Raw genomic sequence first — 14,241 nt, 5'->3', positions numbered from 1 at the left:
GCGAGGATCTGTTACTTGAACACGATTCTAACATTTTCTATACTATTCGAAGAATTGAATTTTTTTTTGAAAAACTAGAAATTGATCGATCTTCTCTTCAAAATTATGACTTTAGGCATCAAAGTGGGGAGTGAGTGTTTAAGTGCAACTTTAGCCAAAGAAGAAACGACAAGCAAGATAACCTTAACGCAAGTTGATCAAACCCCTTTAAACTTCAACATCTTCTTAAAAAAGTGACGGAAATTTAACCTATAGAGTTTCAAATCTCGGACACAAAGCCTATCTATTTTTTTAAATCCGAATCTTATCCGCAATATGCATGGCAGTGAATGACTTATCATTATATTAATACACAATCTAATGTTAAGAGGTATAAAAATGCTATTGGGAGCTAATTTTCTCAAAAGAGGGAGCTGAAAAATAACCTTGAAGAATCTCGACAATGTCCTTTTACAATTCCAAATGGGAAAGTCAAATACAAATTTCAAAAGCAAATTTCAGTTTTAAACAAATCTATCATTCGAATAGGAAAATTAAGTACCAAATTAGCTTAGCCAAACACCAAGCAAACTTAAAGAAATATGGAGACTAGCCATTAGATTTAGTACAGACTGATAAACACTTGATGGAAATCTTGAACACATTGACAAGGTGGACCAAAATAAACATATATTGGATCAAATGTGGACACAAATCGGACTCTTCTAACTATAAAGAGTTGGTCGAGAGATGCTATATGTAAAACCAATATGGTTTTAATTAATTCTGCATATTTACTTCCTAGCGTCCTATTTGCCATCTAAAAATACATCAACATGCAACATTCATATGGTAGCCAGGTTACATCCAAAGCTAAAAGAAAAACATTTGTTTAAGGCTATGTATATTGCTATGAAACGATTTTGAAAGTTAGAATTCTATCTCCTTTTCTTTACTTTCCTGCAAAGACGACCCCTAAATTAATGACACTATACATGACATAGATATACGTAAATTGCAGCTATCATTCCTTTTCTTAGACCAAAGTTTCAATGGACCGAAACAATTCTAAAATTTAACCTAGTTCACTTTATGAATCGAAAGTACCAATAACCTAAATCAATCAAGTTATTTCGAAAAGTCAAAAAATGAACAAAAAGTACAAATTTATAAAAAGTTTTAAGAAAAGAAAGGTATCTCCATTCTTCAGAAAATGTTGCTAGCCATTCTTTATTTACAGTAAAACTGACCCAAAGACATTCAAAGGAAAAAAGCACCGGTACAGTAGCCAATAAAGTCATGAAGAATGTGTGTGTTTGGGCGGTATATTTCCAGTGGAATGACTCGAGATGCGCACAAGCTAGTCCGGACACCACGGTAAAAAATGATTAAGGTACAATGAATATACTTTCCCACCGTTTTGTATATCTGATGTATATCCTCTGTATACACGCATATACAGCTTAGCTTTTTTGTATCTGTTTTGGGGACTTTGGTTGAGGCTCAGACACGACGAAGTTTGAATGCGAGGATAAATGGAGTACGAATTCATTTCTCATGCATCGAAGGAAAGATAAGAATTAGAAATCAAATTTTAAGTGAATCAATATATCTAAACATCTACGTTTATCATATATATATATATTTATTTATGACTCTGAAATAAAAACATAACTACTTATTACTCTCTAATACGAACACCTTGCGATTAGATCTAGTAATCCATTGAACTCTAGTTATGGATCGCAGATTCTCCAATGGGATTCAGAAGTCCGAATTTAGCGTCATTGGTCATTATTACAACGACAAGAAACTTTACCATATTAACTTCAACGGAGCATACATATGTTGGACATACACTAGTTGAATAGGCACAGACATATGCATACTAACTTGTTCTCAGTAACAAGATGAATGCAGAGAAACAATAACAAGGGGTGAGGATAAAAAAAAATAAAAGAGACAATAACCTGTTGAGAACAACTACTCTACGTCAAACAAGGGTATAATCCACATAAACCTATTCTAATAAAGCTTCGAGAGCTTTTCCATCGATGTCTTTGGTATAAAAGAGATTAGGCACACAGATTCTCAACCAAATTAAAACATATTTCATTATCTAATGCAATAAACATTGTTGTTATATCATGGCAATGATATATTATGGCCCCTCTCTAATTACCTACTTAAGTATATCATGAAACATCAATGCTAATAGTGCCATAAACATTGCTATTATAGAAGCAGTAAGGCAAGTATCATGAGGACCACAATAAGACAAAGTGCATCTGCGAAGTCAACCATGACAGCAATATACCAGACCCACGTTCACAAATTAGCATGAGTTATTATGGATATTCACAAGTTATATTATTGTGTATAAAGGACGACCAGTAAAGCATTTAAGCAGGTAAGGTTGTAGAATCTTTTCACGTTCTACCTTCAAAAAATTGAAAAGGCAACTCAATTTGAAAAACTTACCTGCAGGAACCCATTTTATTAATTAACAAACTCTAGATTTTGACCGAGATCACTTCTTTCTACTCGAAATTCTTTACACATCGCTAATACGATCCCTTGAGCAGACCGCGTCATACATCAACAAAGTACTAAGCAGTCAACAAAAAATCAATCACCTTATTAACAACTTATCTAGCTATTAACGAACAAACGTGAAGCGAAAAAGCAAAAAAATGTACATCCTCACTAATCCGAATTTGCAGCAAGACACTCCTTCTAACATCAACAACCAATTTTACCACAACAGTCAACTCCAATGATCCAACACAACAAACCAAAATGAACACACACAACAACAACCTACCGAACTCAAGCAGTAAAACAAAACGATATAAAAAAAAGTGAAACGAAAAGAGGAATTTCTCACCTTGTGTTGTGCAGCAAAATTGGGGCTTTGATGTCTAGGATTTTCTCGCGATGAAACCAACTCCGGGAACTCGACTTTAGGCCGGAAAAAAAAAATAGAACCTGTAATTTTCCAGTTTTCCTTTACCAGAACCACCACTCTGAACTCTGTTTTTCTCTTTTTTTCTTATCTGTTTTTTGATCTCTTTCCCTTCTCTTAAGACTCACTCTTTTTTTTTACTGATCTTCAACTTCAACCTCTGGCTTTCGAACCATATTTGCATCGATATTTATACCCAAAATTCGAACGTGAAAGACCGGATTTAAACGTAAGAAAAGAGTTCCAACGGGCGAAACTCCCTATGAAGAAAATCCCCATTCGAAAACCAAACTTCACAGCCTTTAGACCTCTATTTTGGTGATTTTCGGACTTCAAGATGCAGATTTGAAATCAAAAATAAGCTGTAACACCATTTGGAGACTGTCCTCCCCTGCTTCTTTTGATTTCATCGGTTGAACGGTGTACAATTGGGAGATTTTTGGCAGTAAAGCTGAGCGGCAGCAAGCTATGAAGAATTAGGGTTCTCATTGTTTAAGGGTGGAGGAGATAGGTAGAGACGAGAAGGGAGAAGGGAGGGGCATTTGGTTGCTACTTTGGGAAAGATGATGGGGAGGTATCGATGCTCCCTTCTATGGAACAGCTGGGCGCATTTAATTCCTGAGAAGGGGACAGACGTGTATTTGTTGATTCAATTGTGATCCGTTCGATCTTTTGATCGGACGGTTCTGAAATAATAACAACAATAAAAATGGTAAATAAGAGAATATGTATATATATACACTGATAAATGTATACACATGAGTCGTTAATAAAAGAAAAGACCATTTTTTTTGAACTCGTTCAATTTTGATCGGACAAGTCGAATTCAAATATATATAAATATATATATATACATAAACATTTAAAAATTCGGGACTCTAGGATTGGAAAGAAGAATTAACAGACTAGATTAATTTGCGCTAGTTGTGTGATTTTGGACTGATTTGATCTGTTCGATCTTTTGATCGGACGATCTTAAAAGATTACCCTTTAAAAATAATAAAAATAGAAATGTATGTATATATGGATAAATATATGAAAAGTCAGTTTTTAAAACAACTATTTTTCATCCATTCGATATTTGATCGGACGATTCGAATTTTAAAAATATATATAAAAGGGCAAATTATAATATATATATATATACGCATATGTATATAATATGTGTGTATATATATATATATATATATATATATATCAACATTTAAAAATTCGAGATCCCTCTGATTCAAAATAAATCGACAGATCGGGTCAAATTATATTCGTTAAGGCGAAATGACGAAGCGGGCATAGAAATTATACTGACTGGGGCTAATATTCGGGCTCTTGGCTGAATTTCATAAAATAGGAGTTTGGTTCGGGTAAAATAAAATAAAATAGAAAAGTTGGATTATTGTTAGCCCAAATACTCTTTTTCTATTAAATTTATCGATGCTCCCTGATATTCTGAAAATTATTCAAAACTATTATTTGTTTAACGTATATAAATTGCAGACATAATTTGTACAGACATCTGACTTAATATTTTGCGACTTTCCTATTAATAAAATGCGTATATATGTATATATATGTGTGTGAAAATTAGGATATAATAAAATACATAAAAAATAAAAATATATGTACATTTTGTAAAAGATATATTTTATGTAGTAAAAATATATACATATAAGGTCATAATACTCCTCAAAAATACAGTTAGAAAGAATGCGGATGCGACTATCAAAAGATACATATTTGCGATTTTGATGTCAAAAAATATTTAAATATATTCAATTAAAATAATTTTATAAAGGAAAGTAAATTCCCTTTTTATTAAAACTTGTAGAAATAGAAACAGAAATACCAAATCTTATTTTTAGTGAATTTTTTTTTTAGGGCCAAGAAGCATCGGAAAAGTAATTAAAGGAAAAAGGGTGAGTCAAAATTGGGTGTCAACAATGTGGAGAGAGGCTTCTTGGTGGCAAATTTTTCAACAGTCACCACGGCCTTCTTGGCTTCAAGAACATCACACTTGGTCTTGGTGACATCATCAACCCTTTTCTCATTCACGACATAGTTCTTCAAGTAGAATTTTTCATCGGCAAAGTGTGATTCAGCTTCAGTGAATGGCTTATCATCAGTAACTATCTTTCTTTTAACTCCATTTTCGAGGTACTTCAAGCATTGATAGTAAGAGGACAAGATAATTTTTTTTCCCGTGCACCCAAGGCCTACCAAGTAATATATTGTATGAAGTTTTGTCATCAATCACATGCATCAGTACATTTGATTGAAAATCATATATACGAATCCCCAACTTGATAGATCCCATGGCCCCCTTGGTTGAATCCTTGGATCATTATACGACTCTCGTCCAGTTCATTAGTAGTGATACCAAGTTCTTTCATCGTGCAGATAGGCAGGATATTGACTCTGGATCCCTCATTTATCAAGATTTTATTGATCTTTTTTCCTAGAATCTGACCCACATAAATAAGAGACGGTTATGTAGGACCTCACCAAGCAGAAGATCATTATTTGTGAATGAGATTTTTGTATCACATATATGTGCCTCTTGACCAAGAGGTTCAACAAGCGGTTCAACGGCTGAAGGAACTTCTATAGGCATATTTTCACCCTTTGCCCCCTCTTTGGCAGTCTTTACCGGATATCGAGGTTTCAAATGGTGAAGCTCTGTCACCCTTGTCTTCTTTGGAAGTTCAACCAACTTTTGTTTTCTTGGTTTCTTCACCATTCTTCTTTCGTTTGGTTGTTCGTACGTTTCCTTTCGCAGACTTGTCTTCTTGCATCTGTGTCTAGTTACTAGGGTCCAACTTTTATCATCGTCTTCGTTAACTGAAGACCTGTCGGGCTCTAATATTTCCTCATTATGTTCTTCGACACATATTTAGACTGGGTCGAGCGAGCCAAAAGTGATGGATATTTGATGAGAACTGGTCATCTCATCGTCGAAGAAGATCTTTTTTTTTTGTCAATTGCATGACTTTATGTAACACCCCGAAAAATGGGTGCCAGAGCGTTACACAGTGCTTGAGGCTACGAGTAACCCCAAGCTAACCCTTTGAGCCATTTTCATTCAGTTCAACACAAATCAACAGGGTTTCATAAATAACCCTCAAATATCAACAGAGTAATCATCGTCCAAGAATAAAAGAATTTCAGAAAGATAACAAAATACGACTTATTAGTCAACTCCCAACATCTATACTAGTCTGACAAGCCTCTAAGAAAATCAATAAAACCAGTGAGCCATTGAGACATGCCCCAACTGACTCATACTCAGTTATCAAATGTAAATGATTCCGTGAAACCAACATCAGACATCACGTCCTCGGAACATGAGGACTCACCACAATAGAGAATGTAGAACAGTGTGCCCGAAGAATCACTGTCGAACCTGGAACTAAGCACCTGAACCTACATTCCGAGAAAATGCAGCCTACATCCAAAGATGTGGGTCAGTACCATGGAAAGGAATCGAGTATATGGGGGTGTATGCAGTTGTATAAACATTATCATCATAAATATTTATAAGAAATATGCAAGATGTATGAAAGACTCACATAACCCAAAAAAATCATCATAATCATGAGAGGATGAAATAAGTACAATAACACATGTGAGTCATCATATAATTTGTCAATCACTTTCAGTTCATCAAGAATATCAATTCTCATAATGTAAATATCATTTAAATCTTTCGAAAGAATAACTTTCACAATTCCACTTTCAAATCACTTCACCATCCACCATAGACACAAGGAAACACACACACACTGGGAGATCCTATAACTGACATAAACCATGTGAGCTACATGGAGTCCAACGTACAACCCACATTGGGAAGAGCCGTCCTATCCTTGCCATCGGAGTAGGACTATCGATATCAAATCCACACAAACTAGTGATCACTATATAAATCAACCTCAGGCTCACTCCTATGGGGGCACGTAGTTCTAGAAAAGTAAGATCGCTTTATACCTCCCACTCGGTGCTAAAGATTTCTCCCAGACTTAGCTTAGATCATTTCAAAGACAATCCACAACAAAACAATTTCAGTAATATATAAATATACATCGGGAGCCATCATGCTTCCCATCTATCAAAATCAGCCACATTGTGAATTTCTTTCACACTCGAGTTCAAAACAACTCCATTAAGATCAAAAGGTCTAATCATTCAAAATATCTCAAATATTTAACATTAACGTGCTTATAAAACACACTTTCTCAAAAAAACACAATTTTCAATGGAGATTCACGACCTAAATATCAAAATCTTGATAAATATCGTTCAAGATTCATGCTTTATATCTCCATACATGTAAATTCATCTTTCAAAATCATAAACATCAAGATTTCATAATAATCATTATAAGATATAGGTTCATGCTTCAAATTCGTAAAAATCAAATAAAAATCATGCCTTTGTAAAGAAAATTACTTTTGGGCACAAGAACGAAAGAGAGTTCTTGTTGAAAAACCCCCACATACCTTGAATGATGAACTTTAGATCGATACTCGTTTTTGAGATGTTAATCATGCCTTTGAATAATGGTTCTTGGAGTTCTTGAACTAGGAACTTGGAATCTTGAATAAATTTACAGAATTAATAGTGAACTTTGGAGGTTCTTGAAGTTGGATGTAGGAGCTTAGGATTTTCTTTTTGAGGGAATTTGATGAAATATAACTTATAATGCTTCTAATAGGCTGTAATATAGGGTTTGGATGAATTTTGGGTAAGGGAGAATGACCAAAACGCCCCTAAAAATCAAATAATTCTCGAATCTGTCCTTTGGTGGACTGTTTTGATAGATAGTCTGGAGTAGATCGACCATAATGTTTTACTACAATATCCAAATTAGATGAAACAAATTTCATTAGAAAGAGGACTCTCATATATTTCCGTTGATATATAGTATCTCACCCAGGTCATTGTGTACTAGAAGTTATGATCGTTTGTAGTTGACCCAAAAATTCACTTTTGTTAGGCTGAAGTAGATCGACCATAACTTTTTGCTCCGATAGACAAATTGGATGAAACCAATTTCATTGGAAAGAGGACTCGCAAAGCTTTCTGTTGATATATAGTAGATCACCCAGATCATTATGTACAAGGAGTTATGATCGTTTAAAGTTGGATAAAAAATACGCCAGGCCTCAGTACTTTTTCCTGCACGTTTTACTGTTCACTACTATTCACGGTTCAATCGGAATATTCATAACTCGTCGCTCGGGTGTTCGTTTTGGATGATCCACATATCGTTGGAAAGATTATTCGATACTCTACGGAATGATGGGTCATAATCTAAGACATTACACATGAAAAATTTATAATTCATTCTAGAAGATAGAACCAACACGTTTACGCACAAAATTTCAATGAAAAATTTTCCCGAGTATTACATCATCCCCCCTTGGAAACATTCGTCCTCGAATGACGCTAGATATGTCAAAATTAGATAGGGAATAGAGCATATAGTTAAAACCATTCGTTAGACTCATCACCACATCGTTTCTCAGTCCGAATGCAACATAGAATGCATAAATTCAAGAAACTACAGCTGAACACATAATAAATGACAGCTGAACTGCTGCAACTTTTATCAAAAGTGCATGATTTAGGAAAGAACGGTACCTTTGGCTTGATCAGAGTTCGCGAAAAACAGGTACAGGTACTTGGATCGCATATCCGCCTCAGCTTCCCAAGTTGCACCCTCAACAGATTTGTTTCGCCATAACACCTTGACCAAGGGAACTTCTTTGTTCCTTAGTCTTCGGACACTGAAATCAAGAATCTCAATAGGAATCTCATCAAAAGAAATATTTTCTTGAATGTCAGCACTCACGAGGAATCCACTACCACAGCATCACTAATATGCTTTCTAAGCATGGAGACATGGAATATTGGATGAACAGAGGACAACGCGGAAGGCAACTCGACCTCATAAGCTACCTTACCAACACGGCTAAGAATTTTGTAAGGACCAACATAACGGCGACTAAGCTTCCCCTTCTTTTCGAATCTCTTCACCCCCCTCATGGGTGAAATTTTCAGATACACTAGGTCACCAACTTCAAACTCAAGGTCTCTCCTTCTAACATCCGCATATGACTTCTGACGACTCTACGCAGTTTTCAACCTTTCCCTAATCAACTTAACTTTTTCCATAGCCTCAAATACCGAATCAGGACCACTCCCAGCCGCTTCACCCACCTCGAACCAACCTATGGGTGATCTATACTTCCTCCCATATAAGGCTTCAAACGGAGCCATGCCAATACTAGAGTACTGTTATTGTAAGCAAACTCTATCAACGGTAAGTGATCATCCCAACTTCCCTTAAAGTCAAGTGCACAAGCTCTCAACATATCCTCTAAGGTCTGGATGGTCCGCTCAGCCTGACCATCGGTCTACAGATGAAAAGCAGAACTCAAAAGCACTTGGGTACCAAGACCCTTTTGAAAAGCTTTCCAAAATTGCAAAGTGAACTGAGTACCCTTATCCGAAATGATAGACAAGGGAACTCCATGCAGTCTGACTAGCTCTCGGATATACAATCTAGTGTAATCCTCAGAAGTATATAAAGTATGAACAGGCAAGAAATGAGCAGACTTAGTCAACCTATCAACCACAACCCAAATGGAATCATGATGGCTTCGGGAAGGAGGTAAACCAATCACGAAGTCCATATTTAACTTTTCTTACTTCCAGGTGGGAATACTAAACTCTTGCATCATACCACCAGGTCTTTGGTGTTCAACCTTAACCTGTTGGCATGTTGCACACTTAGCTATAAACGGTGCTATATATTTCTTCATGCCACTCTACCAATAGATTTCCCGCAAGTCTCGGTACATCTTGGTAGCACCAGGATGAATAGAATATCACACCCCGTGCGCTTCAGCCATAATCCTCTGCCTCAGATCATCAACATTCGGGACACACAATCTACCCTGCAATCTCAATACACCATCTCCCTCTTGGGAGAAAACCTCTACTTTTTGGTCCTTGACTGACTCCTTCAGTCTGACCAAACTAGCATCTAAGTATTGTTTTTCCTTTACTTCCAAAACCAAGGAGGATTCGGAACTACTCTGAACCCCTATACTATCTTCAGCAGAGTCAAACAACCTAACCCCCAATCTAGCCAAACGATGTACATCACGAGCCAACTCTTTCTTACCTTCTACCACATGCGAAACACTACCCATGGACACTCTACTTAGGGCATCCGCCACAATATTGGCCTTGCCCGAATGGTACAACACACTCATATCATAGTCCTTTAACAATTCTAACCATCGTCTCTGCCTAAGATTCAATTCTCTCTGGGAAACATATACTGCAGACTCTTATGATTAGTGAAACATCAAAATGGACACCATACAAATAGTGTCTCCAGATTTTCAAAGCAAACACAACAGCAACCAACTCAAGGTCATGGGTGGGGTAATTTTTCTCATGGGGTTTCAACTGTCTAGAAGCAAAAGCTATCAACTTACCCTTCTGCATCAATACGTAACCCAACCCAACTCTCGAAGCATCACAGTACACCACAAAACCATCAGGCAAAGTCAAAATAGGGGCTGAAGTGAGTCGAGTCTTCAACTCCTGAAAACTATTTTCACAAGATTCGAACCACAAGAACTTCACTTTCTTTTGGGTCAACCGAGTCATAGGAGATGCTATAGAGGAGAAACCCTCAACAAAACGGCGGTAATAGCCAGCTAAACCCAAGAAACTTCAGATATTAGTCAGAGAAATAGGTCTAGGCCAATTTCTAACAGCTTCGGTCTTTTGGGGATCAACTCTAATACCCTCAAAAGAAATGATATGACCCAGAAAAGCAGCTGACCTTTGCCAAAACTCACACTTACTGAACTTGCCAAACAACTTGTGATCTCTAAGGGTTTGCAAAATAGTTTGGAGATGATCAGAATGTTCATCCTCACTACGGGAGTACACTAGTATATCATCGATGAACACTATGACAAACATATCCAGATATAGTCTGAACACTCGATTCATGAGGTCCATGAAAGCTGCTGGGGCATTAGTTAACCTGAAATACATAACAAGTAACTCAAAATGGCCATAACGAGTTCAGAAAGCAATTTTCGAGATGTTACACTCCCTGACTTTGAGTTGATGATAGCCGGAACGAAGGTCTATCTTTGAGAAATAACTTGCACCTTGCAATTGGTCAAACAAATCATCTATTCTCGAAAGAGGGTACTTATTTTTTACAATGACTTTATTTAGTTGGTGGTAATTAATGCACATACGCAAAGAGCCATCTTTTTTTCTCACAAACAACACAGAAGCACCCCAAGGAGAAACACTAGGCCTTATGAAACCCTTATCTAGTAGATCTTTGAGTTGCTCTTTCAACTTCTTAAGTTCTGCAGGGGCCATACGGTAAGGAGGAATAGAAATGAGATGAGTATCCAGAAAAAGATCAATTCCAAACTTTATCTCTCTATCAGGAGGTATCCTTGGGAGATCATCCGAAAATACATCAGAAAACTCATTGACGACGTTAACAGACTGGAGAGTTGGAGTCTCAGACTTAGTGTATTTGACTCTAACCAAATGGTAAATACACCCCTTGGAAATAAGCTTTCTAGCTTTGAGGTAAGAGATAAAATGACTCTTGGGTGACACAGAATTCCCAGACCACTCAAACACGGATGCACCAAGAAATTGAAACTTGACCACTCGGGTTCGACAATCAATAGAGACAGAAGAAGAATACAGTCAGTCCATACCCAGAATCACATCAAAATATACCATATCTAACTCAATCAGATCAACCAACAAGGCTCTATGAAGAACGGTAACAGGAAACTTTTTATACACTTTATGGAAAATAATCGAATCATCCACTGGGGTAGAAACTAGGATAGGCTCAGGAATAATCTCAGGACTCATTTCAAAATTCACAGCAATCAAAGTTGTAACATATAAGAAACTGTATCTAGGATCCAACAAAGCATACACATCAAATTAAAATATACGAAGCATACCAGTAACAACATCGGGAGAGTCCTTCTGTTCCTGGCAGGATGGTAAATCATAGAATCTATTCTGGCACTACCTGCCAGCATTGCTAGAAGAAGCACCCTTAGCTGGGGATGGGCGAGTCACTGGAACTGGAGCATTAACAGTCGGAGTCTAGGTCTGAGGGCGATAGTCATGACGCCCTTGTCCATCCTGTGGACAATCTCTAACTCTGCGACCCATGTCACCACATCGGAAATAACCCCTCTTCTCACCCCAACACTCACCCCAATGAGCCCTATCAGACTTAGGACATAGAGGACTATTTGGCTTACTGCCAGCACTGTACTGGGACCTGGATGCATATGACCTGCTACCTTGCTCCTGCCTACCTCTAGGCACGGGAGCACTAGTAGATGACGGTGCTGGCATAGACGAATGATCCTGATACTGAGGGCGACTCCCTCCCTGCGATCTAGTCTGACCCTGTCCGTGCTGCTCGGACCTAGCTCTCTTATTCCCTCTCATTCTATCTCTCTCCTTAATCTTGTCTGCCTCAATCTGTTAGGCATGAGTCATCAGCCTATAAAGATTTATTTTATTATTCAGCATAGTATACCTACACACCTTAACCATATAACTAGACACTCCAGTCATAAACTTACTCATACTAGCCCAATTATCAGCCACTAAGTCAGGAACATACTTGGCCAACTGATTGAACTTTAGACAGTACTCCCTAACAGTCATAGAGCCCTGTCGTAGGTTTATAAACTCTTCCACCTTTACCTCCCTCATCTCCAAAGAGAAAAACTTATCCAGGAATGCATCCTGGAACTTTTGCCAAGTTATAGGGATAGCTCCCTCACCTCTACCTTTCCTCCAAGCAACAACCCAGTCATAAGCAAGGTCTTTCAACCTATACGCAGCCAACTCAACACTATGTTCCTCAGATACATGCATCACCTGAGTAATCTTCCGCACCTCCTCTAAATACAACTTTGGATCCTCATCAGACTTGGACCCATAGAATTTCGGTGGATTCATCCGCATAAAGTCATGGATCCTGGCAGTAGCTGAATCACCTCCATGCTGCTGTGGAGCCGGGGTTGGGTTGGCCTGAACATTTGCAGTAACAACTTGGGCCAGCGCCTAAAAGGCTGCCCGAAATTCAACATGAGACACATTTTCATTCAATGGGTCAGCGGGTTGAGGTTGCTGACCATCATTATTTCTTCTCGCTCAACGTGGAGGCATATTTCTGAAAGAGAATAGCACGAATCAAGAGTAGAGAGAGACACTTTAAGCACGATAGACTTCTGAAAGAAAGAATTACACTTTTTCCTAAAACGTCTTGTAGCCTCTTGCTCATAGATGTGGCGCGCTACACACCGATGATCAAGAATCTACTTAACGCGGCTTGTCAGACTCCCTAGGACACCGTAAAACCTTACGCACTGATACCAAATTTGTAACGCCCCAGAAAATGGGTCCCGAAGCGTCACACGGTGCTTGAGGCTACGAGTAGCCCCAAGCTAACCCTTTGAGCCATTTTCATTCAGTTCAACATAAATCAACAGGGTTTTCATAAATAACCCTCAAATATCAACAGAGTAATCATTGTTAAAGAATAAAAAAATTTCAGAAAGATAACAAAATACAACTTATTAGTCAACTCCTAACATCTATACTAGTCTGACAAGCCTCTAAGAAAATCAATAAAACCAGTGAGCCATTGAAACATGCCCCAACTGACTCATACTCAGTTATCAAATGTAAATGATTCTGTGAAACCAACATCAGACATCACATCCTCGAAACATGAGGACTCACCACAACAGAGGATGTAGAACAACATACCCGAAGAATCACTATCGAACCTGAAACTGAGCACCTGGACCTACATTTCGAGAAAATGCAGCCTACATCCGAAGATGTGGGTCAGTACCATGGAAAGGAATCGAGTATATGGGGGTGTATGCAGTTGTATAAACATCATCATCATAAATATTTATAAGAAATATGCAGGATGTATGAAAGACTCACATAGCCTAAAAAAATCATCATAATCATGAGAGGATGAAATAAGTACAATAACACATGTGAGTCATCATATAATTTATCAATCACTTTCAGTTCATTAAGAATATCAATTCTCATAATGTAAATATCATTTAAATCTTTCGAAAGAATAACTTTCACAATTCCACTTTCAAATCACTTCACCATTCACCATAGACACAAGGAAACACATACACACTGGGAGATCCTATAACCGACATAAACTATGTGAG

The sequence above is a fragment of the Capsicum annuum genome, chromosome 7 (genome assembly GCF_002878395.1).
Source record: "Capsicum annuum cultivar UCD-10X-F1 chromosome 7, UCD10Xv1.1, whole genome shotgun sequence".
NCBI classification, from domain to species: Eukaryota; Viridiplantae; Streptophyta; class Magnoliopsida; order Solanales; family Solanaceae; genus Capsicum; species Capsicum annuum.
Note: the sequence above shows the minus strand (reverse complement) of the source record.